We start from the raw sequence: 25,559 nt of genomic DNA on the forward strand, positions 1-25,559 counted from the left end.
TAGGAAACAGGAAGATTGGTAGGAGAAAGAAACGTATTAATCTTGTTTGTTAGGATCATAGCCATAAATGGAGGACTCTTATAAAGTCCATGGATTTTCATTCACACATATTACATGAGGTATCTACTCTTTACACACTAAGGATCCACACTACCAGGGCTACGGCACACAGCTGTTTTATAAATCATCAAAACCAATACTATCCTAAGATTTATTATATGCAAAAATGATCTGTTCCAAAATGTTTTCATGTAATCCTGAAAACAGAAAAACAATCTTCTGCACTATTAACCATCCACAAATGGAAACAACAGACAATACAGGTGATTTTAGCTAAAAAGCCAAGAAAAAATTGTGTGGTTTATTTTTTTTCAAACGATGTAATTTACAGCCACAGAGGACAGAAAGCTGCAGTATGTAGAGAAAGAGAAGAGTTAAACCTATAATCAACATGAGTCCTTGTAGATGGCAGCCTCCGGTTTTTAAAGACTTCTATTGGTCTCTAGTGGACAACAGAGGTAACTGCAGGATTGGAGCCAGAATAGTGTAACTGCAGTTCAAAACGACATATTTTTTTGATTTCCCATAGAAAGTGTGTGTCCAGCCACGTGTCAGTCCAAGTGGCAGGATTTAGTAATTCTGGTAATAGTTAAATGTAAGTCATTCACAAATATTAAGTCGCAACATTTCAGTCTGACTAACCTTGGAAGATTACACGAAGACAATGTCCAGATATGCAGACGCACGCATATATCTAGCGTATAAGAAATTTCTTTGCACAAACTGTTGAGTCAAATGACATTTGTTTTTCACAGCTTCAGGGGGTGCACCGTTCCTAGAAATACTGCAATACCAGGTCGATGCGTGGAGTGGACGGAGCAAGCCCCTATTCCATCTCCCTGCTCCAAAAATCAATTTAATATATGGTCCCCGGGTAGGGGACGTATCAGATATTAAACTGATAAGAACAGATACTACACTTGATCTTAGCCAAAAGGCCGAGAAGCGATACCCACATATCGCACGACAGAAACGACTCATTCTGCTTACTGCAACTCTAACTCATGGTTACAATGAAGAACACAGTCGCCTTCTAACAAATGGTAGAGGACAGGTCGATGTTTTACTGACGTTTTACCTCCGAAACATCACAATATAACTATGGTCGGCATGTTTCAGTTTTTAAACGGCGCCACATATATGACGACACTTTAGTTTCTGAAACGCCGGTCAGCGCATGCCGGTTAATGAGATTCAAAATCACGTGGTCGCCTGCAGTCCAATCAGCGGTCGTTGAGACGGAGCGTCTTCAATTCATTTTTATAACTTTCTTGGCGTTATAATTGTTTTCATAATATGATAATTACATACTGTTAAATTTTTAATGTTTCTCCTCCCGGTAACTGTATTCCTGTTATGTCTGGGCTTTCCCTAATTGCACAAGCCAACGGTTCTACATATAACATGTACAGTAAGACTGAGAGGGGGCGACCTTGGCACAGACCTCTCATTTGTCTTTCATCCCAGCTTTTTTGGGGGTGACTGGGTGGGGGGATATTGCTCACAGCAAATTCCTAAAAACTCCTATTGATCATTGTTGCTCCCATAGATACATTTCAGTTTACCAGTCATGAGGCTCCAAATTATACCAGGAGTGGGGTTTGAACGCACGAGAGGATGCGCTCATTGGAGCTTAAGTCCAACGCCTTAACCACTCGGCCACCCTGGTGCATATATATTGTGCATGCGTGTTCCTTTAGGAAACAGGAAGATTGGTAGGAGAAAGAAACGTATTAATCTTGTTTGTTAGGATCATAGCCATAAATGGAGGACTCTTATAAAGTCCATGGATTTTCATTCACACATATTACATGAGGTATCTACTCTTTACACACTAAGGATCCACACTACCAGGGCTACGGCACACAGCTGTTTTATAAATCATCAAAACCAATACTATCCTAAGATTTATTATATGCAAAAATGATCTGTTCCAAAATGTTTTCATGTAATCCTGAAAACAGAAAAACAATCTTCTGCACTATTAACCATCCACAAATGGAAACAACAGACAATACAGGTGATTTTAGCTAAAAAGCCAAGAAAAAATTGTGTGGTTTATTTTTTTTCAAACGATGTAATTTACAGCCACAGAGGACAGAAAGCTGCAGTATGTAGAGAAAGAGAAGAGTTAAACCTATAATCAACATGAGTCCTTGTAGATGGCAGCCTCCGGTTTTTAAAGACTTCTATTGGTCTCTAGTGGACAACAGAGGTAACTGCAGGATTGGAGCCAGAATAGTGTAACTGCAGTTCAAAACGACATATTTTTTTGATTTCCCATAGAAAGTGTGTGTCCAGCCACGTGTCAGTCCAAGTGGCAGGATTTAGTAATTCTGGTAATAGTTAAATGTAAGTCATTCACAAATATTAAGTCGCAACATTTCAGTCTGACTAACCTTGGAAGATTACACGAAGACAATGTCCAGATATGCAGACGCACGCATATATCTAGCGTATAAGAAATTTCTTTGCACAAACTGTTGAGTCAAATGACATTTGTTTTTCACAGCTTCAGGGGGTGCACCGTTCCTAGAAATACTGCAATACCAGGTCGATGCGTGGAGTGGACGGAGCAAGCCCCTATTCCATCTCCCTGCTCCAAAAATCAATTTAATATATGGTCCCCGGGTAGGGGACGTATCAGATATTAAACTGATAAGAACAGATACTACACTTGATCTTAGCCAAAAGGCCGAGAAGCGATACCCACATATCGCACGACAGAAACGACTCATTCTGCTTACTGCAACTCTAACTCATGGTTACAATGAAGAACACAGTCGCCTTCTAACAAATGGTAGAGGACAGGTCGATGTTTTACTGACGTTTTACCTCCGAAACATCACAATATAACTATGGTCGGCATGTTTCAGTTTTTAAACGGCGCCACATATATGACGACACTTTAGTTTCTGAAACGCCGGTCAGCGCATGCCGGTTAATGAGATTCAAAATCACGTGGTCGCCTGCAGTCCAATCAGCGGTCGTTGAGACGGAGCGTCTTCAATTCATTTTTATAACTTTCTTGGCGTTATAATTGTTTTCATAATATGATAATTACATACTGTTAAATTTTTAATGTTTCTCCTCCCGGTAACTGTATTCCTGTTATGTCTGGGCTTTCCCTAATTGCACAAGCCAACGGTTCTACATATAACATGTACAGTAAGACTGAGAGGGGGCGACCTTGGCACAGACCTCTCATTTGTCTTTCATCCCAGCTTTTTTGGGGGTGACTGGGTGGGGGGATATTGCTCACAGCAAATTCCTAAAAACTCCTATTGATCATTGTTGCTCCCATAGATACATTTCAGTTTACCAGTCATGAGGCTCCAAATTATACCAGGAGTGGGGTTTGAACGCACGAGAGGATGCGCTCATTGGAGCTTAAGTCCAACGCCTTAACCACTCGGCCACCCTGGTGCATATATATTGTGCATGCGTGTTCCTTTAGGAAACAGGAAGATTGGTAGGAGAAAGAAACGTATTAATCTTGTTTGTTAGGATCATAGCCATAAATGGAGGACTCTTATAAAGTCCATGGATTTTCATTCACACATATTACATGAGGTATCTACTCTTTACACACTAAGGATCCACACTACCAGGGCTACGGCACACAGCTGTTTTATAAATCATCAAAACCAATACTATCCTAAGATTTATTATATGCAAAAATGATCTGTTCCAAAATGTTTTCATGTAATCCTGAAAACAGAAAAACAATCTTCTGCACTATTAACCATCCACAAATGGAAACAACAGACAATACAGGTGATTTTAGCTAAAAAGCCAAGAAAAAATTGTGTGGTTTATTTTTTTTCAAACGATGTAATTTACAGCCACAGAGGACAGAAAGCTGCAGTATGTAGAGAAAGAGAAGAGTTAAACCTATAATCAACATGAGTCCTTGTAGATGGCAGCCTCCGGTTTTTAAAGACTTCTATTGGTCTCTAGTGGACAACAGAGGTAACTGCAGGATTGGAGCCAGAATAGTGTAACTGCAGTTCAAAACGACATATTTTTTTGATTTCCCATAGAAAGTGTGTGTCCAGCCACGTGTCAGTCCAAGTGGCAGGATTTAGTAATTCTGGTAATAGTTAAATGTAAGTCATTCACAAATATTAAGTCGCAACATTTCAGTCTGACTAACCTTGGAAGATTACACGAAGACAATGTCCAGATATGCAGACGCACGCATATATCTAGCGTATAAGAAATTTCTTTGCACAAACTGTTGAGTCAAATGACATTTGTTTTTCACAGCTTCAGGGGGTGCACCGTTCCTAGAAATACTGCAATACCAGGTCGATGCGTGGAGTGGACGGAGCAAGCCCCTATTCCATCTCCCTGCTCCAAAAATCAATTTAATATATGGTCCCCGGGTAGGGGACGTATCAGATATTAAACTGATAAGAACAGATACTACACTTGATCTTAGCCAAAAGGCCGAGAAGCGATACCCACATATCGCACGACAGAAACGACTCATTCTGCTTACTGCAACTCTAACTCATGGTTACAATGAAGAACACAGTCGCCTTCTAACAAATGGTAGAGGACAGGTCGATGTTTTACTGACGTTTTACCTCCGAAACATCACAATATAACTATGGTCGGCATGTTTCAGTTTTTAAACGGCGCCACATATATGACGACACTTTAGTTTCTGAAACGCCGGTCAGCGCATGCCGGTTAATGAGATTCAAAATCACGTGGTCGCCTGCAGTCCAATCAGCGGTCGTTGAGACGGAGCGTCTTCAATTCATTTTTATAACTTTCTTGGCGTTATAATTGTTTTCATAATATGATAATTACATACTGTTAAATTTTTAATGTTTCTCCTCCCGGTAACTGTATTCCTGTTATGTCTGGGCTTTCCCTAATTGCACAAGCCAACGGTTCTACATATAACATGTACAGTAAGACTGAGAGGGGGCGACCTTGGCACAGACCTCTCATTTGTCTTTCATCCCAGCTTTTTTGGGGGTGACTGGGTGGGGGGATATTGCTCACAGCAAATTCCTAAAAACTCCTATTGATCATTGTTGCTCCCATAGATACATTTCAGTTTACCAGTCATGAGGCTCCAAATTATACCAGGAGTGGGGTTTGAACGCACGAGAGGATGCGCTCATTGGAGCTTAAGTCCAACGCCTTAACCACTCGGCCACCCTGGTGCATATATATTGTGCATGCGTGTTCCTTTAGGAAACAGGAAGATTGGTAGGAGAAAGAAACGTATTAATCTTGTTTGTTAGGATCATAGCCATAAATGGAGGACTCTTATAAAGTCCATGGATTTTCATTCACACATATTACATGAGGTATCTACTCTTTACACACTAAGGATCCACACTACCAGGGCTACGGCACACAGCTGTTTTATAAATCATCAAAACCAATACTATCCTAAGATTTATTATATGCAAAAATGATCTGTTCCAAAATGTTTTCATGTAATCCTGAAAACAGAAAAACAATCTTCTGCACTATTAACCATCCACAAATGGAAACAACAGACAATACAGGTGATTTTAGCTAAAAAGCCAAGAAAAAATTGTGTGGTTTATTTTTTTTCAAACGATGTAATTTACAGCCACAGAGGACAGAAAGCTGCAGTATGTAGAGAAAGAGAAGAGTTAAACCTATAATCAACATGAGTCCTTGTAGATGGCAGCCTCCGGTTTTTAAAGACTTCTATTGGTCTCTAGTGGACAACAGAGGTAACTGCAGGATTGGAGCCAGAATAGTGTAACTGCAGTTCAAAACGACATATTTTTTTGATTTCCCATAGAAAGTGTGTGTCCAGCCACGTGTCAGTCCAAGTGGCAGGATTTAGTAATTCTGGTAATAGTTAAATGTAAGTCATTCACAAATATTAAGTCGCAACATTTCAGTCTGACTAACCTTGGAAGATTACACGAAGACAATGTCCAGATATGCAGACGCACGCATATATCTAGCGTATAAGAAATTTCTTTGCACAAACTGTTGAGTCAAATGACATTTGTTTTTCACAGCTTCAGGGGGTGCACCGTTCCTAGAAATACTGCAATACCAGGTCGATGCGTGGAGTGGACGGAGCAAGCCCCTATTCCATCTCCCTGCTCCAAAAATCAATTTAATATATGTTCCCCGGGTAGGGGACGTATCAGATATTAAACTGATAAGAACAGATTTTTTTTTTTTTTTCTTTTTTTTTTTTTTCTTTTTTTTTTTTTTCCTTTTTTATTTTTACTTACAACACCATCTTACATTTCCATTTGCTCAACATTCCATTGAATACTTTTCATATTTCACAAAAACATCTTTTACATCATTCATAATAATCCTTCCACCTGTCCTTAATCGTGTCTATTCCCCATCTTTGTAATTCATGCCGATATATCCCCTCAAATTCCCTCTCTATATCCTTTATTGTTCCCATCTCTTTCCATTCATACCCCCCCCTTATATACCCCTGTCTTGCCCTCCATATCTTAAGTTTTGTAATTGATAACAACATACAACGTATTTTATTTTCCTCCTTCTTTTTATCCTTAGGCCTAAGATAAGTTATTTCCTCATATGTCACAGCCTCTAGTCCCTTATACCTCCTCTTCATTCCAGCCCATACCTTTTTTGCATATTTGCACCCCCATAGGACGTGTTCAATCGTTTCTTCCTCTGTGCAATTATCCCTCGGACATTCTTTTAACTCCCCCAAATTATGTGCATACATCGTAGTCCTTACAGGTAATTTCCTATGTAGGTGCATCCAATTAAAATCTTTCAAAACATTCTTATAACTCTTATCCTGTGCGTATTCCCAAACTTCCGAACTCACTATCCCCTGGTTGTAGTTAGCATTCCTCACCAGTTTTTTATACAGAAGTTTATGATTTTGTATTGTATCCACCTCCCTGCACTCTATATGTCTCTTTCCCCACTTAACCATCCTCTGAAAGTATTCTGGTCTTGTCTCTGCCTTCGGCCCCTGATTTTCCCACCCAATTAAAAACCGGTATGGAATAGCTAACCAGAACCATAACAATATCTGACATTTATGAATATATGGCTTCTTTAACAGCGTACACACATTTGCATAAAAAATCGTATCTAACTTTAACGGAATGTTCGGTACCCCTTTTCCCCCATCGGCAACCTCCTGATACATTTGTACTCTCTTTACGTACTCGTAACCTCCCCATATAAAGTTAAATATTCCCCTCATTATTTGTGCTCTAAATACTTGTGGCATCGGGAACACATAGCCTAGATACAATAATTTCGGCACCACCTCACTCTTTATCACTAACACCTTCCCAGTAATTGTAAGCTTCCTCATTTTCCATAGTCGTAATTTCCTTCCCACCTCTGCCATCTTCCCCTTCCAGTTCCAAATAGCATCGCCCTCATTATTCCCAAAAGAAATTCCTAGAATGTCCATAGGACCTTCACACAAAGTATAATCACAAATATTTTCCCTTCTACCTTCCCACGTCCCCAAGTACTTATATTTTGTCTTTTCCTTATTTATTTTTGATCCTGTAACTTCTTCATATATTTTTAATATTTCCACAACTTCTCTTAAACTGTCGTCGTCCGCTAAATATAGTATAGTATCATCCGCATATTGAGATATTTTCAAACATTCCCCCCCCGGCATCATTATCCCCCTCACTCTTTTATTCTCCCGAATCGCACAAGCCAATGGTTCAACATATAATACATAGAGTACCACCGATAACGGGCACCCTTGTCTCAACCCCCTCGCTTGATGAACTTTTTCCGTGAGGAACCCGTTCAATTTGATTTTTGAATATATCTCTTTATAAAGGATCCTCACCCACCTTATAAATTGTTTTCCCAAGCCCATCTTAGTCATTACCTCCCACAAAATTTCGTAATCTAGCCTATCAAATGCCTTTTGTTGGTCTAAACTTACACAGATTGCCGCCATTTTTCTATCCTTTACATATGCAAGTATGTCTCTATGTAATTGTATATTCCATGAAATTTGTCTCCCCTTCACCCCACACGTTTGATCACTTCCCACTATATCCGACATTACCCCTACCAATCTATTTGCAATTATCTTACTTAAAATCTTATAATCTACACATAACATAGTGAGCGGTCTATAATTATCAAGTAAATGAGGATTCCCTTTCTTAAATAATAACGAAATCACACCCGTCCTCATACTCTCCGCCATCTCTTCCCCCTCTAATATTTCTTTAAAGACCTCCAACAAATGTAACCCTATCACTCCCCAAAATACCTCATAAAATTCTTTCGTTAATCCATCTATTCCTGGTACCCTATTTACCTTCATTCCCTTCACCACCTTATATGCCTCTTCCATCGTTATTTCCCTTTCCAGAAACTCCCTATCTTCCTCTACTAATCTCCTCTTTAATGACCCCAAAAGAACATCTCTTTTTTCTGTCCCTACTTTTTCTTTTCTAAATAAATCCTCGTAATATTCTTTTACTACCCCCAACATGCTTTCCCTCCCTATAATCTCCTTCCCATCCTTTTCCAATTTCTCTATAACCCCCCTTTTATCCCTACTTTTCATCTTTTTAAAAAAATATGCGGAACACCTTTCATCTTCCTCATACTCTTTCTGTTTTAATTTATATGTTTCTGCTCTTGCCTTCCTCTCTAATAACTCTTCTTGCCTCACCTTTAAGTCTTCAATTTTCAAATCTACATTTTTTTCCTTCCCCTCCTTTTGTATAACATAAATATGTTCTATCTCTTTTTGTAACATATTAAATTCTTCTTTTCTACGTTTAGATCTATCTGTACAATATTCTATCGTAAATTTTTTTATCTTGCATTTTACATCCTCCCACCAATCCCCTTTTTTTCCATAAAGTTCTTTTACTTTCACCCATAAAGGGAAGATCTCTAAAAATTTATCCCTATAATCTTTTTCCTTTAACACCTCATTATTTAATTTCCAATATCCCTTCCCGTATTCCATCCCTTCTATCTCCAAATCCACCTCTACCGCCTGGTGATCCGTGAGTAGAACCGGAATCGTTTTTCCCCCTTTAATTTTACACTTTTTATCTATCAAAATATAGTCCAACCTACTCTGTACCCCCCTTGTATTTCTCCATGTATACCCTACTTTTTTCCCCAGAAGTCTGCCCATAACATCCGTTAACCCGTATTGTCTTATAAATGTCTTTAATGGGAGAGAAAATTTTTCTTTTTCTAAAGATACATTAAAATCCCCTCCCACTATAATATTTTTCCTTGTAATAAAACAAGTGTCCATCGACAAAAGGAGTTCTCTTCTTTGTTTTGGATCCACATGTGCATACACATTTATTATCCGGCTTTGGACCCCGTTTTTTTCTACATCTACCACCATCACTCTTCCCTGTATCACCGTATAACTTTCTTTTATTTTTATACTTTTATTTCCACACAACACTCCCACCCCTGTCCCATATACTCCTCCTATACTCCATGCCGATTCACCCCCCCTCCACTGCTCCGAAAAAATAACAACATCCTTCTCGTCCTTCAAATGTACCTCCTGTAATAAACATACATCAAAATTATAAAACAACAGAAATTCATATACCATTTGTCTTTTTCTGGCATTTTTTAACCCCCTTACATTTAACGTAATTATTCGGAACCTCACCATTTTGTAGTAAAAAAAAGGGTATCTATACACCTAAGCAGAGGGCACTTAATAATTTTATAACAAAGAAACAAAAGAAAAAAACAGCTACCATCTCCTAGTGGTCTTTTTTGATCTTCATATCCCCTAGAAAAAAAGGAAAACTTTACAAAATTAGAGCCGAAAAAGAAAAAAAAAGAAAAACCTCTGTCGTCCATTTTCCCCTCCCTTATTAGTCCATATTGACTTGCGCCAGCAAATTTTTTATAAATGAATCTTCCGATTTTTCTTCACTTTCTACTTCTTCTTCTTCAACGTCTCCATCACTCGTTAAATCACTCATTGGTGTGTGCATACATTCAGTCTGCGTCCCTCTCAACACATACGCTCCCCTCTCCCCTCCCTCTTCCATCCGCTCTCCTTTACCTTCTTTCAAATTAGTCTCTCCTGGAGGGACTCCCGAGCTCACTCTCCTACGCCTTTTGGCCGACTTTCTTCGTGGCTTAGCTGCCACTTCCCATATTTGTCCTTCTTCGCACTGCTTCTCCCCATTTTTCTCCCCCATCTTATCGCCTTCTTCTTTTCCTTGTTCGGCCCCATCCTCTCCCCCCCCCCCTTCTTCCTCATTAGTCTGATTCCTTTCTGCTGGTGGCGCCTCTTGTGCGCTTTCCCCAATATTTGTTCCTATATCCGTTTCTTCATACCGCTCTACCTCGGTCCCTGCTTTAGCTGCTTCCGAATATGATCTGGGCCTAGTGCAATCTCTTGCCATATGTGTATCTGAGCCACATAAGTGACACCTTCTAGGCTCTTTGCAGTCTCTTGTGATATGGCCATTTTTCCCGCAGCTCCTACACCTCACCTGCTCACAATTGTCTGCATTATGTCCCGTACTGCCGCATTTTCTGCATGCTTGTGGCTGTCCTGCATACACCAAAAAACCTCTGTCTGCTCCGATGGAAAACACTGCAGGCGGGTGGCAGTATCCATCTTCCGTTGTCATATCCATTTTAAGTTTTACCCGAAACTGTCTTTTTCCAGTCCATAGGCCTAGCCCGTCCTTTATTTTTCGTACCCCTGGGAGCACTGTAACGTACCGCCCCAGGAAGTACTTAATGGTCTCTTCTGTAACCCAGGGATTATACATGTGCACCGTTAAAATCCTATAATCGTTCCTGTATAACGGGGTTACCATATATTTTTTTAGTTCTTCATTTTCTTCTGTACCACATCTCTTTCTCACCTCCTCCGCGTACTCTCCCGTGCAAAAAGTCACGTCATAGTGCTTACTTGCCGTACTTTGCTGGAGGCAGTAGATTTCCTCTGGTTGTACCTTCAATGCATCATAAAGAATCCTTCGTCCGAAATTAATTCTGTCATGGAAATCCTTTTCTTTATCCATTAGTTCGAATCTCAAGGTATTCCTCGTTCCATACGACCATGTATTCCTCTCCGAAAAATTGGCCGACGTCGCCGCCATCCTACATTGCTTCTCGCCTTGTAACTGATAAGAACAGATACTACACTTGATCTTAGCCAAAAGGCCGAGAAGCGATACCCACATATCGCACGACAGAAACGACTCATTCTGCTTACTGCAACTCTAACTCATGGTTACAATGAAGAACACAGTCGCCTTCTAACAAATGGTAGAGGACAGGTCGATGTTTTACTGACGTTTTACCTCCGAAACATCACAATATAACTATGGTCGGCATGTTTCAGTTTTTAAACGGCGCCACATATATGACGACACTTTAGTTTCTGAAACGCCGGTCAGCGCATGCCGGTTAATGAGATTCAAAATCACGTGGTCGCCTGCAGTCCAATCAGCGGTCGTTGAGACGGAGCGTCTTCAATTCATTTTTATAACTTTCTTGGCGTTATAATTGTTTTCATAATATGATAATTACATACTGTTAAATTTTTAATGTTTCTCCTCCCGGTAACTGTATTCCTGTTATGTCTGGGCTTTCCCTAATTGCACAAGCCAACGGTTCTACATATAACATGTACAGTAAGACTGAGAGGGGGAGACCTTGGCACAGACCTCTCATTTGTCTTTCATCCCAGCTTTTTTGGGGGTGACTGGGTGGGGGGATATTGCTCACAGCAAATTCCTAAAAACTCCTATTGATCATTGTTGCTCCCATAGATACATTTCAGTTTACCAGTCATGAGGCTCCAAATTATACCAGGAGTGGGGTTTGAACGCACGAGAGGATGCGCTCATTGGAGCTTAAGTCCAACGCCTTAACCACTCGGCCACCCTGGTGCATATATATTGTGCATGCGTGTTCCTTTAGGAAACAGGAAGATTGGTAGGAGAAAGAAACGTATTAATCTTGTTTGTTAGGATCATAGCCATAAATGGAGGACTCTTATAAAGTCCATGGATTTTCATTCACACATATTACATGAGGTATCTACTCTTTACACACTAAGGATCCACACTACCAGGGCTACGGCACACAGCTGTTTTATAAATCATCAAAACCAATACTATCCTAAGATTTATTATATGCAAAAATGATCTGTTCCAAAATGTTTTCATGTAATCCTGAAAACAGAAAAACAATCTTCTGCACTATTAACCATCCACAAATGGAAACAACAGACAATACAGGTGATTTTAGCTAAAAAGCCAAGAAAAAATTGTGTGGTTTATTTTTTTTCAAACGATGTAATTTACAGCCACAGAGGACAGAAAGCTGCAGTATGTAGAGAAAGAGAAGAGTTAAACCTATAATCAACATGAGTCCTTGTAGATGGCAGCCTCCGGTTTTTAAAGACTTCTATTGGTCTCTAGTGGACAACAGAGGTAACTGCAGGATTGGAGCCAGAATAGTGTAACTGCAGTTCAAAACGACATATTTTTTTGATTTCCCATAGAAAGTGTGTGTCCAGCCACGTGTCAGTCCAAGTGGCAGGATTTAGTAATTCTGGTAATAGTTAAATGTAAGTCATTCACAAATATTAAGTCGCAACATTTCAGTCTGACTAACCTTGGAAGATTACACGAAGACAATGTCCAGATATGCAGACGCACGCATATATCTAGCGTATAAGAAATTTCTTTGCACAAACTGTTGAGTCAAATGACATTTGTTTTTCACAGCTTCAGGGGGTGCACCGTTCCTAGAAATACTGCAATACCAGGTCGATGCGTGGAGTGGACGGAGCAAGCCCCTATTCCATCTCCCTGCTCCAAAAATCAATTTAATATATGGTCCCCGGGTAGGGGACGTATCAGATATTAAACTGATAAGAACAGATACTACACTTGATCTTAGCCAAAAGGCCGAGAAGCGATACCCACATATCGCACGACAGAAACGACTCATTCTGCTTACTGCAACTCTAACTCATGGTTACAATGAAGAACACAGTCGCCTTCTAACAAATGGTAGAGGACAGGTCGATGTTTTACTGACGTTTTACCTCCGAAACATCACAATATAACTATGGTCGGCATGTTTCAGTTTTTAAACGGCGCCACATATATGACGACACTTTAGTTTCTGAAACGCCGGTCAGCGCATGCCGGTTAATGAGATTCAAAATCACGTGGTCGCCTGCAGTCCAATCAGCGGTCGTTGAGACGGAGCGTCTTCAATTCATTTTTATAACTTTCTTGGCGTTATAATTGTTTTCATAATATGATAATTACATACTGTTAAATTTTTAATGTTTCTCCTCCCGGTAACTGTATTCCTGTTATGTCTGGGCTTTCCCTAATTGCACAAGCCAACGGTTCTACATATAACATGTACAGTAAGACTGAGAGGGGGCGACCTTGGCACAGACCTCTCATTTGTCTTTCATCCCAGCTTTTTTGGGGGTGACTGGGTGGGGGGATATTGCTCACAGCAAATTCCTAAAAACTCCTATTGATCATTGTTGCTCCCATAGATACATTTCAGTTTACCAGTCATGAGGCTCCAAATTATACCAGGAGTGGGGTTTGAACGCACGAGAGGATGCGCTCATTGGAGCTTAAGTCCAACGCCTTAACCACTCGGCCACCCTGGTGCATATATATTGTGCATGCGTGTTCCTTTAGGAAACAGGAAGATTGGTAGGAGAAAGAAACGTATTAATCTTGTTTGTTAGGATCATAGCCATAAATGGAGGACTCTTATAAAGTCCATGGATTTTCATTCACACATATTACATGAGGTATCTACTCTTTACACACTAAGGATCCACACTACCAGGGCTACGGCACACAGCTGTTTTATAAATCATCAAAACCAATACTATCCTAAGATTTATTATATGCAAAAATGATCTGTTCCAAAATGTTTTCATGTAATCCTGAAAACAGAAAAACAATCTTCTGCACTATTAACCATCCACAAATGGAAACAACAGACAATACAGGTGATTTTAGCTAAAAAGCCAAGAAAAAATTGTGTGGTTTATTTTTTTTCAAACGATGTAATTTACAGCCACAGAGGACAGAAAGCTGCAGTATGTAGAGAAAGAGAAGAGTTAAACCTATAATCAACATGAGTCCTTGTAGATGGCAGCCTCCGGTTTTTAAAGACTTCTATTGGTCTCTAGTGGACAACAGAGGTAACTGCAGGATTGGAGCCAGAATAGTGTAACTGCAGTTCAAAACGACATATTTTTTTGATTTCCCATAGAAAGTGTGTGTCCAGCCACGTGTCAGTCCAAGTGGCAGGATTTAGTAATTCTGGTAATAGTTAAATGTAAGTCATTCACAAATATTAAGTCGCAACATTTCAGTCTGACTAACCTTGGAAGATTACACGAAGACAATGTCCAGATATGCAGACGCACGCATATATCTAGCGTATAAGAAATTTCTTTGCACAAACTGTTGAGTCAAATGACATTTGTTTTTCACAGCTTCAGGGGGTGCACCGTTCCTAGAAATACTGCAATACCAGGTCGATGCGTGGAGTGGACGGAGCAAGCCCCTATTCCATCTCCCTGCTCCAAAAATCAATTTAATATATGGTCCCCGGGTAGGGGACGTATCAGATATTAAACTGATAAGAACAGATACTACACTTGATCTTAGCCAAAAGGCCGAGAAGCGATACCCACATATCGCACGACAGAAACGACTCATTCTGCTTACTGCAACTCTAACTCATGGTTACAATGAAGAACACAGTCGCCTTCTAACAAATGGTAGAGGACAGGTCGATGTTTTACTGACGTTTTACCTCCGAAACATCACAATATAACTATGGTCGGCATGTTTCAGTTTTTAAACGGCGCCACATATATGACGACACTTTAGTTTCTGAAACGCCGGTCAGCGCATGCCGGTTAATGAGATTCAAAATCACGTGGTCGCCTGCAGTCCAATCAGCGGTCGTTGAGACGGAGCGTCTTCAATTCATTTTTATAACTTTCTTGGCGTTATAATTGTTTTCATAATATGATAATTACATACTGTTAAATTTTTAATGTTTCTCCTCCCGGTAACTGTATTCCTGTTATGTCTGGGCTTTCCCTAATTGCACAAGCCAACGGTTCTACATATAACATGTACAGTAAGACTGAGAGGGGGCGACCTTGGCACAGACCTCTCATTTGTCTTTCATCCCAGCTTTTTTGGGGGTGACTGGGTGGGGGGATATTGCTCACAGCAAATTCCTAAAAACTCCTATTGATCATTGTTGCTCCCATAGATACATTTCAGTTTACCAGTCATGAGGCTCCAAATTATACCAGGAGTGGGGTTTGAACGCACGAGAGGATGCGCTCATTGGAGCTTAAGTCCAACGCCTTAACCACTCGGCCACCCTGGTGCATATATATTGTGCATGCGTGTTCCTTTAGGAAACAGGAAGATTGGTAGGAGAAAGAAACGTATTAATCTTGTTTGTTAGGATCATAGCCATAAATGGAGGACTCTTATAAAGTCCATGGATTTTCATTCACACATATTACATGAGGTATCTACTCTTTACACACTAAGGATCCACACTACCAGGGCTACGGCACACAGCTGTTTTATAAATCATCAAAACCAATACTATCCTAAGATTTATTATATGCAAAAATGATCTGTTCCAAAATGTTTTCATGTAATCCTGAAAACAGAAAAACAATCTTCTGCACTATTAACCATCCACAAATGGAAACAACAGACAATACAGGTGATTTTAGCTAAAAAGCCAAGAAAAAATTGTGTGGTTTATTTTTTTTCAAACGATGTAATTTACAGCCACAGAGGACAGAAAGCTGCAGTATGTAGAGAAAGAGAAGAGTTAAACCTATAATCAACATGAGTCCTTGTAGATGGCAGCCTCCGGTTTTTAAAGACTTCTATTGGTCTCTAGTGGACAACAGAGGTAACTGCAGGATTGGAGCCAGAATAGTGTAACTGCAGTTCAAAACGACATATTTTTTTGATTTCCCATAGAAAGTGTGTGTCCAGCCACGTGTCAGTCCAAGTGGCAGGATTTAGTAATTCTGGTAATAGTTAAATGTAAGTCATTCACAAATATTAAGTCGCAACATTTCAGTCTGACTAACCTTGGAAGATTACACGAAGACAATGTCCAGATATGCAGACGCACGCATATATCTAGCGTATAAGAAATTTCTTTGCACAAACTGTTGAGTCAAATGACATTTGTTTTTCACAGCTTCAGGGGGTGCACCGTTCCTAGAAATACTGCAATACCAGGTCGATGCGTGGAGTGGACGGAGCAAGCCCCTATTCCATCTCCCTGCTCCAAAAATCAATTTAATATATGGTCCCCGGGTAGGGGACGTATCAGATATTAAACTGATAAGAACAGATTTTTTTTTTTTTTCTTTTTTATTTTTACTTACAACACCATCTTACATTTCCATTTGCTCAACATTCCATTGAATACTTTTCATATTTCACAAAAACATCTTTTACATCATTCATAATAATCCTTCCACCTGTCCTTAATCGTGTCTATTCCCCATCTTTGTAATTCATGCCGATATATCCCCTCAAATTCCCTCTCTATATCCTTTATTGTTCCCATCTCTTTCCATTCATACCCCCCCTTATATACCCCTGTCTTGCCCTCCATATCTTAAGTTTTGTAATTGATAACAACATACAACGTATTTTATTTTCCTCCTTCTTTTTATCCTTAGGCCTAAGATAAGTTATTTCCTCATATGTCAAAGCCTCTAGTCCCTTATACCTCCTCTTCATTCCAGCCCATACCTTTTTTGCATATTTGCACCCCCATAGGACGTGTTCAATCGTTTCTTCCTCTGTGCAATTATCCCTCGGACATTCTTTTAACTTCCCCAAATTATGTGCATACATCGTAGTCCTTACAGGTAATTTCCTATGTAGGTGCATCCAATTAAAATCTTTCAAAACATTCTTATAACTCTTATCCTGTGCGTATTCCCAAACTTCCGAACTCACTATCCCCTGGTTGTAGTTAGCATTCCTCACCAGTTTTTTATACAGAAGTTTATGATTTTGTATTGTATCCACTTCCCTGCACTCTATATGTCTCTTTCCCCACTTAACCATCCTCTGAAAGTATTCTGGTCTTGTCTCTGCCTTCGGCCCCTGATTTTCCCACCCAATTAAAAACCGGTATGGAATAGCTAACCAGAACCATAACAATATCTGACATTTATGAATATATGGCTTCTTTAACAGCGTACACACATTTGCATAAAAAATCGTATCTAACTTTAACGGAATGTTCGGTACCCCTTTTCCCCCATCGGCAACCTCCTGATACATTTGTACTCTCTTTACGTACTCGTAACCTCCCCATATAAAGTTAAATATTCCCCTCATTATTTGTGCTCTAAATACTTGTGGCATCGGAAACACATAGCCTAGATACAATAATTTCGGCACCACCTCACTCTTTATCACTAACACCTTCCCAGTAATTGTGAGCTTCCTCATTTTCCATAGTCGTAATTTCCTTTCCACCTCTGCCATCTTCCCCTTCCAGTTCCAAATAGCATCGCCCTCCTTATTCCCAAAAGAAATTCCTAGAATGTCCATAGGACCTTCACACAAAGTATAATCACAAATATTTTCCCTTCTACCTTCCCACGTCCCCAAGTACTTATATTTTGTCTTTTCCTTATTTATTTTTGATCCTGTAACTTCTTCATATATTTTTAATATTTCCACAACTTCTCTTAAACTGTCGTCGTCCGCTAAATATAGTATAGTATCATCCGCATATTGAGATATTTTCAAACATTCCCCCCCCGGCATCATTATCCCCCTCACTCTTTTATTTTCCCGAATCGCACAAGCCAATGGTTCAACATATAATACATAGAGTACCACCGATAACGGGCACCCTTGTCTCAACCCCCTCGCTTGATGAACTTTTTCCGTGAGGAACCCGTTCAATTTGATTTTTGAATATATCTCTTTATAAAGGATCCTCACCCACCTTATAAATTGTTTTCCCAAGCCCATCTTAGTCATTACCTCCCACAAAATTTCGTAATCTAGCCTATCAAATGCCTTTTGTTGGTCTAAACTTACACAGATTGCCGCCATTTTTCTATCCTTTACATATGCAAGTATGTCTCTATGTAATTGTATATTCCATGAAATTTGTCTCCCCTTCACCCCACACGTTTGATCACTTCCCACTATATCCGACATTACCCCTACCAATCTATTTGCAATTATCTTACTTAAAATCTTATAATCTACACATAACATAGTGAGCGGTCTATAATTATCAAGTAAATGAGGATTCCCTTTCTTAAATAATAACGAAATCACACCCGTCCTCATACTCTCCGCCATCTCTTCCCCCTCTAATATTTCTTTAAAGACCTCCAACAAATGTAACCCTATCACTCCCCAAAATACCTCATAAAATTCTTTCGTTAATCCATCTATTCCTGGTACCCTATTTACCTTCATTCCCTTCACCACCTTATATGCCTCTTCCATCGTTATTTCCCTGATAAGATAAGAACTGATAAGAACAGATACTACACTTGATCTTAGCCAAAAGGCCGAGAAGCGATACCCACATATCGCACGACAGAAACGACTCATTCTGCTTACTGCAACTCTAACTCATGGTTACAATGAAGAACACAGTCGCCTTCTAACAAATGGTAGAGGACAGGTCGATGTTTTACTGACGTTTTACCTCCGAAACATCACAATATAACTATGGTCGGCATGTTTCAGTTTTTAAACGGCGCCACATATATGACGACACTTTAGTTTCTGAAACGCCGGTCAGCGCATGCCGGTTAATGAGATTCAAAATCACGTGGTCGCCTGCAGTCCAATCAGCGGTCGTTGAGACGGAGCGTCTTCAATTCATTTTTATAACTTTCTTGGCGTTATAATTGTTTTCATAATATGATAATTACATACTGTTAAATTTTTAATGTTTCTCCTCCCGGTAACTGTATTCCTGTTATGTCTGGGCTTTCCCTAATTGCACAAGCCAACGGTTCTACATATAACATGTACAGTAAGACTGAGAGGGGGCGACCTTGGCACAGACCTCTCATTTGTCTTTCATCCCAGCTTTTTTGGGGGTGACTGGGTGGGGGGATATTGCTCACAGCAAATTCCTAAAAACTCCTATTGATCATTGTTGCTCCCATAGATACATTTCAGTTTACCAGTCATGAGGCTCCAAATTATACCAGGAGTGGGGTTTGAACCCACGAGAGCATGCGCTCATTGGAGCTTAAGTCCAACGCCTTAACCACTCGGCCACCCTGGTGCATATATATTGTGCATGCGTGTTCCTTTAGGAAACAGGAAGATTGGTAGGAGAAAGAAACGTATTAATCTTGTTTGTTAGGATCATAGCCATAAATGGAGGACTCTTATAAAGTCCATGGATTTTCATTCACACATATTACATGAGGTATCTACTTTTTACACACTAAGGATCCACACTACCAGGGCTACGGCACACAGCTGTTTTATAAATCATCAAAACCAATACTATCCTAAGATTTATTATATGCAAAAATGATCTGTTCCAAAATGTTTTCATGTAATCCTGAAAACAGAAAAACAATCTTCTGCACTATTAACCATCCACAAATGGAAACAACAGACAATACAGGTGATTTTAGCTAAAAAGCCAAGAAAAAATTGTGTGGTTTATTTTTTTTCAAACGATGTAATTTACAGCCACAGAGGACAGAAAGCTGCAGTATGTAGAGAAAGAGAAGAGTTAAACCTATAATCAACATGAGTCCTTGTAGATGGCAGCCTCCGGTTTTTAAAGACTTCTATTGGTCTCTAGTGGACAACAGAGGTAACTGCAGGATTGGAGCCAGAATAGTGTAACTGCAGTTCAAAACGACATATTTTTTTGATTTCCCATAGAAAGTGTGTGTCCAGCCACGTGTCAGTCCAAGTGGCAGGATTTAGTAATTCTGGTAATAGTTAAATGTAAGTCATTCACAAATATTAAGTCGCAACATTTCAGTCTGACTAACCTTGGAAGATTACACGAAGACAATGTCCAGATATGCAGACGCACGCATATATCTAGCGTATAAGAAATTTCTTTGCACAAACTGTTGAGTCAAATGACATTTGTTTTTCACAGCTTCAGGGGGTGCACCGTTCCTAGAAATACTGCAATACCAGGTCGATGCGTGGAGTGGACGGAGCAAGCCCCTATTCCATCTCCCTGCTCCAAAAATCAATTTAATATATGTTCCCCGGGTAGGGGACGTATCAGATATTAAACTGATAAGAACAGATTTTTTTTTTTTTTTCTTTTTTTTTTTTTTCTTTTTTTTTTTTTTCCTTTTTTATTTTTACTTACAACACCATCTTACATTTCCATTTGCTCAACATTCCATTGAATACTTTTCATATTTCACAAAAACATCTTTTACATCATTCATAATAATCCTTCCACCTGTCCTTAATCGTGTCTATTCCCCATCTTTGTAATTCATGCCGATATATCCCCTCAAATTCCCTCTCTATATCCTTTATTGTTCCCATCTCTTTCCATTCATACCCCCCCCTTATATACCCCTGTCTTGCCCTCCATATCTTAAGTTTTGTAATTGATAACAACATACAACGTATTTTATTTTCCTCCTTCTTTTTATCCTTAGGCCTAAGATAAGTTATTTCCTCATATGTCAAAGCCTCTAGTCCCTTATACCTCCTCTTCATTCCAGCCCATACCTTTTTTGCATATTTGCACCCCCATAGGACGTGTTCAATCGTTTCTTCCTCTGTGCAATTATCCCTCGGACATTCTTTTAACTTCCCCAAATTATGTGCATACATCGTAGTCCTTACAGGTAATTTCCTATGTAGGTGCATCCAATTAAAATCTTTCAAAACATTCTTATAACTCTTATCCTGTGCGTATTCCCAAACTTCCGAACTCACTATCCCCTGGTTGTAGTTAGCATTCCTCACCAGTTTTTTATACAGAAGTTTATGATTTTGTATTGTATCCACCTCCCTGCACTCTATATGTCTCTTTCCCCACTTAACCATCCTCTGAAAGTATTCTGGTCTTGTCTCTGCCTTCGGCCCCTGATTTTCCCACCCAATTAAAAACCGGTATGGAATAGCTAACCAGAACCATAACAATATCTGACATTTATGAATATATGGCTTCTTTAACAGCGTACACACATTTGCATAAAAAATCGTATCTAACTTTAACGGAATGTTCGGTACCCCTTTTCCCCCATCGGCAACCTCCTGATACATTTGTACTCTCTTTACGTATTCGTAACCTCCCCATATAAAGTTAAATATTCCCCTCATTATTTGTGCTCTAAATACTTGTGGCATCGGGAACACATAGCCTAGATACAATAATTTCGGCACCACCTCACTCTTTATCACTAACACCTTCCCAGTAATTGTAAGCTTCCTCATTTTCCATAGTCGTAATTTCCTTTCCACCTCTGCCATCTTCCCCTTCCAGTTCCAAATAGCATCGCCCTCATTATTCCCAAAAGAAATTCCTAGAATGTCCATAGGACCTTCACACAAAGTATAATCACAAATATTTTCCTTTCTACCTTCCCACGTCCCCAAGTACTTATATTTTGTCTTTTCCTTATTTATTTTTGATCCTGTAACTTCTTCATATATTTTTAATATTTCCACAACTTCTCTTAAACTGTCGTCGTCCGCTAAATATAGTATAGTATCATCCGCATATTGAGATATTTTCAAACATTCCCCCCCGGGCATCATTATCCCCCTCACTCTTTTATTCTCCCGAATCGCACAAGCCAATGGTTCAACATATAATACATAGAGTACCACCGATAACGGGCACCCTTGTCTCAACCCCCTCGCTTGATGAACTTTTTCCGTGAGGAACCCGTTCAATTTGATTTTTGAATATATCTCTTTATAAAAGATCCTCACCCACCTTATAAATTGTTTTCCCAAGCCCATCTTAGTCATTACCTCCCACAAAATTTCGTAATCTAGCCTATCAAATGCCTTTTGTTGGTCTAAACTTACACAGATTGCCGCCATTTTTCTATCCTTTACATATGCAAGTATGTCTCTATGTAATTGTATATTCCATGAAATTTGTCTCCCCTTCACCCCACACGTTTGATCACTTCCCACTATATCCGACATTACCCCTACCAATCTATTTGCAATTATCTTACTTAAAATCTTATAATCTACACATAACATAGTGAGCGGTCTATAATTATCAAGTAAATGAGGATTCCCTTTCTTAAATAATAACGAAATCACACCCGTCCTCATACTCTCCGCCATCTCTTCCCCCTCTAATATTTCTTTAAAGACCTCCAACAAATGTAACCCTATCACTCCCCAAAATACCTCATAAAATTCTTTCGTTAATCCATCTATTCCTGGTACCCTATTTACCTTCATTCCCTTCACCACCTTATATGCCTCTTCCATCGTTATTTCCCTGATAAGATAAGAACTGATAAGAACAGATTTTTTTTTTTTTTTTTTCCTTTTTTATTTTTACTTACAACACCATCTTACATTTCCATTTGCTCAACATTCCATTGAATACTTTTCATATTTCACAAAAACATCTTTTACATCATTCATAATAATCCTTCCACCTGTCCTTAATCGTGTCTATTCCCCATCTTTGTAATTCATGCCGATATATCCCCTCAAATTCCCTCTCTATATCCTTTATTGTTCCCATCTCTTTCCATTCATACCCCCCCCTTATATACCCCTGTCTTGCCCTCCATATCTTAAGTTTTGTAATTGATAACAACATACAACGTATTTTATTTTCCTCCTTCTTTTTATCCTTAGGCCTAAGATAAGTTATTTCCTCATATGTCAAAGCCTCTAGTCCCTTATACCTCCTCTTCATTCCAGCCCATACCTTTTTTGCATATTTGCACCCCCATAGGACGTGTTCAATCGTTTCTTCCTCTGTGCAATTATCCCTCGGACATTCTTTTAACTTCCCCAAATTATGTGCATACATCGTAGTCCTTACAGGTAATTTCCTATGTAGGTGCATCCAATTAAAATCTTTCAAAACATTCTTATAACTCTTATCCTGTGCGTATTCCCAAACTTCCGAACTCACTATCCCCTGGTTGTAGTTAGCATTCCTCACCAGTTTTTTATACAGAAGTTTATGATTTTGTATTGTATCCACCTCCCTGCACTCTATATGTCTCTTTCCCCACTTAACCATCCTCTGAAAGTATTCTGGTCTTGTCTCTGCCTTCGGCCCCTGATTTTCCCACCCAATTAAAAACCGGTATGGAATAGCTAACCAGAACCATAACAATATCTGACATTTATGAATATATGGCTTCTTTAACAGCGTACACACATTTGCATAAAAAATCGTATCTAACTTTAACGGAATGTTCGGTACCCCTTTTCCCCCATCGGCAACCTCCTGATACATTTGTACTCTCTTTACGTATTCGTAACCTCCCCATATAAAGTTAAATATTCCCCTCATTATTTGTGCTCTAAATACTTGTGGCATCGGGAACACATAGCCTAGATACAATAATTTCGGCACCACCTCACTCTTTATCACTAACACCTTCCCAGTAATTGTAAGCTTCCTCATTTTCCATAGTCGTAATTTCCTTTCCACCTCTGCCATCTTCCCCTTCCAGTTCCAAATAGCATCGCCCTCCTTATTCCCAAAAGAAATTCCTAGAATGTCCATAGGACCTTCACACAAAGTATAATCACAAATATTTTCCTTTCTACCTTCCCACGTCCCCAAGTACTTATATTTTGTCTTTTCCTTATTTATTTTTGATCCTGTAACTTCTTCATATATTTTTAATATTTCCACAACTTCTCTTAAACTGTCGTCGTCCGCTAAATATAGTATAGTATCATCCGCATATTGAGATATTTTCAAACATTCCCCCCCCGGCATCATTATCCCCCTCACTCTTTTATTCTCCCGAATCGCACAAGCCAATGGTTCAACATATAATACATAGAGTACCACCGATAACGGGCACCCTTGTCTCAACCCCCTCGCTTGATGAACTTTTTCCGTGAGGAACCCGTTCAATTTGATTTTTGAATATATCTCTTTATAAAGGATCCTCACCCACCTTATAAATTGTTTTCCCAAGCCCATCTTAGTCATTACCTCCCACAAAATTTCGTAATCTAGCCTATCAAATGCCTTTTGTTGGTCTAAACTTACACAGATTGCCGCCATTTTTCTATCCTTTACATATGCAAGTATGTCTCTATGTAATTGTATATTCCATGAAATTTGTCTCCCCTTCACCCCACACGTTTGATCACTTCCCACTATATCCGACATTACCCCTACCAATCTATTTGCAATTATCTTACTTAAAATCTTATAATCTACACATAACATAGTGAGCGGTCTATAATTATCAAGTAAATGAGGATTCCCTTTCTTAAATAATAACGAAATCACACCCGTCCTCATACTCTCCGCCATCTCTTCCCCCTCTAATATTTCTTTAAAGACCTCCAACAAATGTAACCCTATCACTCCCCAAAATACCTCATAAAATTCTTTCGTTAATCCATCTATTCCTGGTACCCTATTTACCTTCATTCCCTTCACCACCTTATATGCCTCTTCCATCGTTATTTCCCTGATAAGATAAGAACTGATAAGAACAGATTTTTTTTTTTTTTTTTTCCTTTTTTATTTTTACTTACAACACCATCTTACATTTCCATTTGCTCAACATTCCATTGAATACTTTTCATATTTCACAAAAACATCTTTTACATCATTCATAATAATCCTTCCACCTGTCCTTAATCGTGTCTATTCCCCATCTTTGTAATTCATGCCGATATATCCCCTCAAATTCCCTCTCTATATCCTTTATTGTTCCCATCTCTTTCCATTCATACCCCCCCCTTATATACCCCTGTCTTGCCCTCCATATCTTAAGTTTTGTAATTGATAACAACATACAACGTATTTTATTTTCCTCCTTCTTTTTATCCTTAGGCCTAAGATAAGTTATTTCCTCATATGTCAAAGCCTCTAGTCCCTTATACCTCCTCTTCATTCCAGCCCATACCTTTTTTGCATATTTGCACCCCCATAGGACGTGTTCAATCGTTTCTTCCTCTGTGCAATTATCCCTCGGACATTCTTTTAACTTCCCCAAATTATGTGCATACATCGTAGTCCTTACAGGTAATTTCCTATGTAGGTGCATCCAATTAAAATCTTTCAAAACATTCTTATAACTCTTATCCTGTGCGTATTCCCAAACTTCCGAACTCACTATCCCCTGGTTGTAGTTAGCATTCCTCACCAGTTTTTTATACAGAAGTTTATGATTTTGTATTGTATCCACCTCCCTGCACTCTATATGTCTCTTTCCCCACTTAACCATCCTCTGAAAGTATTCTGGT

The 25,559-nt window shown here is 39.2% G+C and overlaps 1 protein-coding gene, 13 non-coding genes and 4 pseudogenes across 14 annotated transcripts in view; all 18 read right to left on the reverse strand.

Annotated features, from left to right (window-relative positions):
* LOC146619407 (transient receptor potential cation channel subfamily V member 1-like) overlaps nucleotides 1–25,559 on the reverse strand; it is a 118,960-nt gene that overhangs the window by 86,996 nt on the left and 6,405 nt on the right. The window lies entirely within an intron of this gene.
* Nucleotides 820–1,010, reverse strand: LOC146619433 (U2 spliceosomal RNA). Its single transcript, XR_014906853.1, has one exon. It is a non-coding gene; the product is annotated as a U2 spliceosomal RNA (small nuclear RNA).
* On the reverse strand, nucleotides 1,647–1,729 carry trnal-uaa (transfer RNA leucine (anticodon UAA)). The gene has a single exon. It is a non-coding gene; the product is annotated as a tRNA-Leu (tRNA).
* On the reverse strand, nucleotides 2,577–2,767 carry LOC146619435 (U2 spliceosomal RNA). The gene has a single exon (XR_014906854.1). It is a non-coding gene; the product is annotated as a U2 spliceosomal RNA (small nuclear RNA).
* On the reverse strand, nucleotides 3,404–3,486 carry trnal-uaa (transfer RNA leucine (anticodon UAA)). Its single transcript has one exon. It is a non-coding gene; the product is annotated as a tRNA-Leu (tRNA).
* Nucleotides 4,334–4,524, reverse strand: LOC146619437 (U2 spliceosomal RNA). The gene has a single exon (XR_014906855.1). It is a non-coding gene; the product is annotated as a U2 spliceosomal RNA (small nuclear RNA).
* On the reverse strand, nucleotides 5,161–5,243 carry trnal-uaa (transfer RNA leucine (anticodon UAA)). Its single transcript has one exon. It is a non-coding gene; the product is annotated as a tRNA-Leu (tRNA).
* LOC146619439 (U2 spliceosomal RNA) lies at nucleotides 6,091–6,262 on the reverse strand (annotated as a pseudogene).
* On the reverse strand, nucleotides 11,135–11,250 carry LOC146619440 (U2 spliceosomal RNA; annotated as a pseudogene).
* Nucleotides 11,887–11,969, reverse strand: trnal-uaa (transfer RNA leucine (anticodon UAA)). The gene has a single exon. It is a non-coding gene; the product is annotated as a tRNA-Leu (tRNA).
* Nucleotides 12,817–13,007, reverse strand: LOC146619442 (U2 spliceosomal RNA). The gene has a single exon (XR_014906856.1). It is a non-coding gene; the product is annotated as a U2 spliceosomal RNA (small nuclear RNA).
* On the reverse strand, nucleotides 13,644–13,726 carry trnal-uaa (transfer RNA leucine (anticodon UAA)). The gene has a single exon. It is a non-coding gene; the product is annotated as a tRNA-Leu (tRNA).
* Nucleotides 14,574–14,764, reverse strand: LOC146619444 (U2 spliceosomal RNA). Its single transcript, XR_014906857.1, has one exon. It is a non-coding gene; the product is annotated as a U2 spliceosomal RNA (small nuclear RNA).
* On the reverse strand, nucleotides 15,401–15,483 carry trnal-uaa (transfer RNA leucine (anticodon UAA)). The gene has a single exon. It is a non-coding gene; the product is annotated as a tRNA-Leu (tRNA).
* LOC146619446 (U2 spliceosomal RNA) lies at nucleotides 16,331–16,524 on the reverse strand. The gene has a single exon (XR_014906864.1). It is a non-coding gene; the product is annotated as a U2 spliceosomal RNA (small nuclear RNA).
* LOC146619447 (U2 spliceosomal RNA) lies at nucleotides 18,607–18,697 on the reverse strand (annotated as a pseudogene).
* trnal-uaa (transfer RNA leucine (anticodon UAA)) lies at nucleotides 19,334–19,416 on the reverse strand. Its single transcript has one exon. It is a non-coding gene; the product is annotated as a tRNA-Leu (tRNA).
* LOC146619449 (U2 spliceosomal RNA) lies at nucleotides 20,264–20,435 on the reverse strand (annotated as a pseudogene).

This window comes from Diplotaxodon limnothrissa, linkage group LG14 (genome assembly GCF_057381915.1).
Source record: "Diplotaxodon limnothrissa isolate DT_005_m linkage group LG14, D_limnothrissa_male_GT1.1, whole genome shotgun sequence".
NCBI lineage: Eukaryota > Metazoa > Chordata > Actinopteri > Cichliformes > Cichlidae > Diplotaxodon > Diplotaxodon limnothrissa.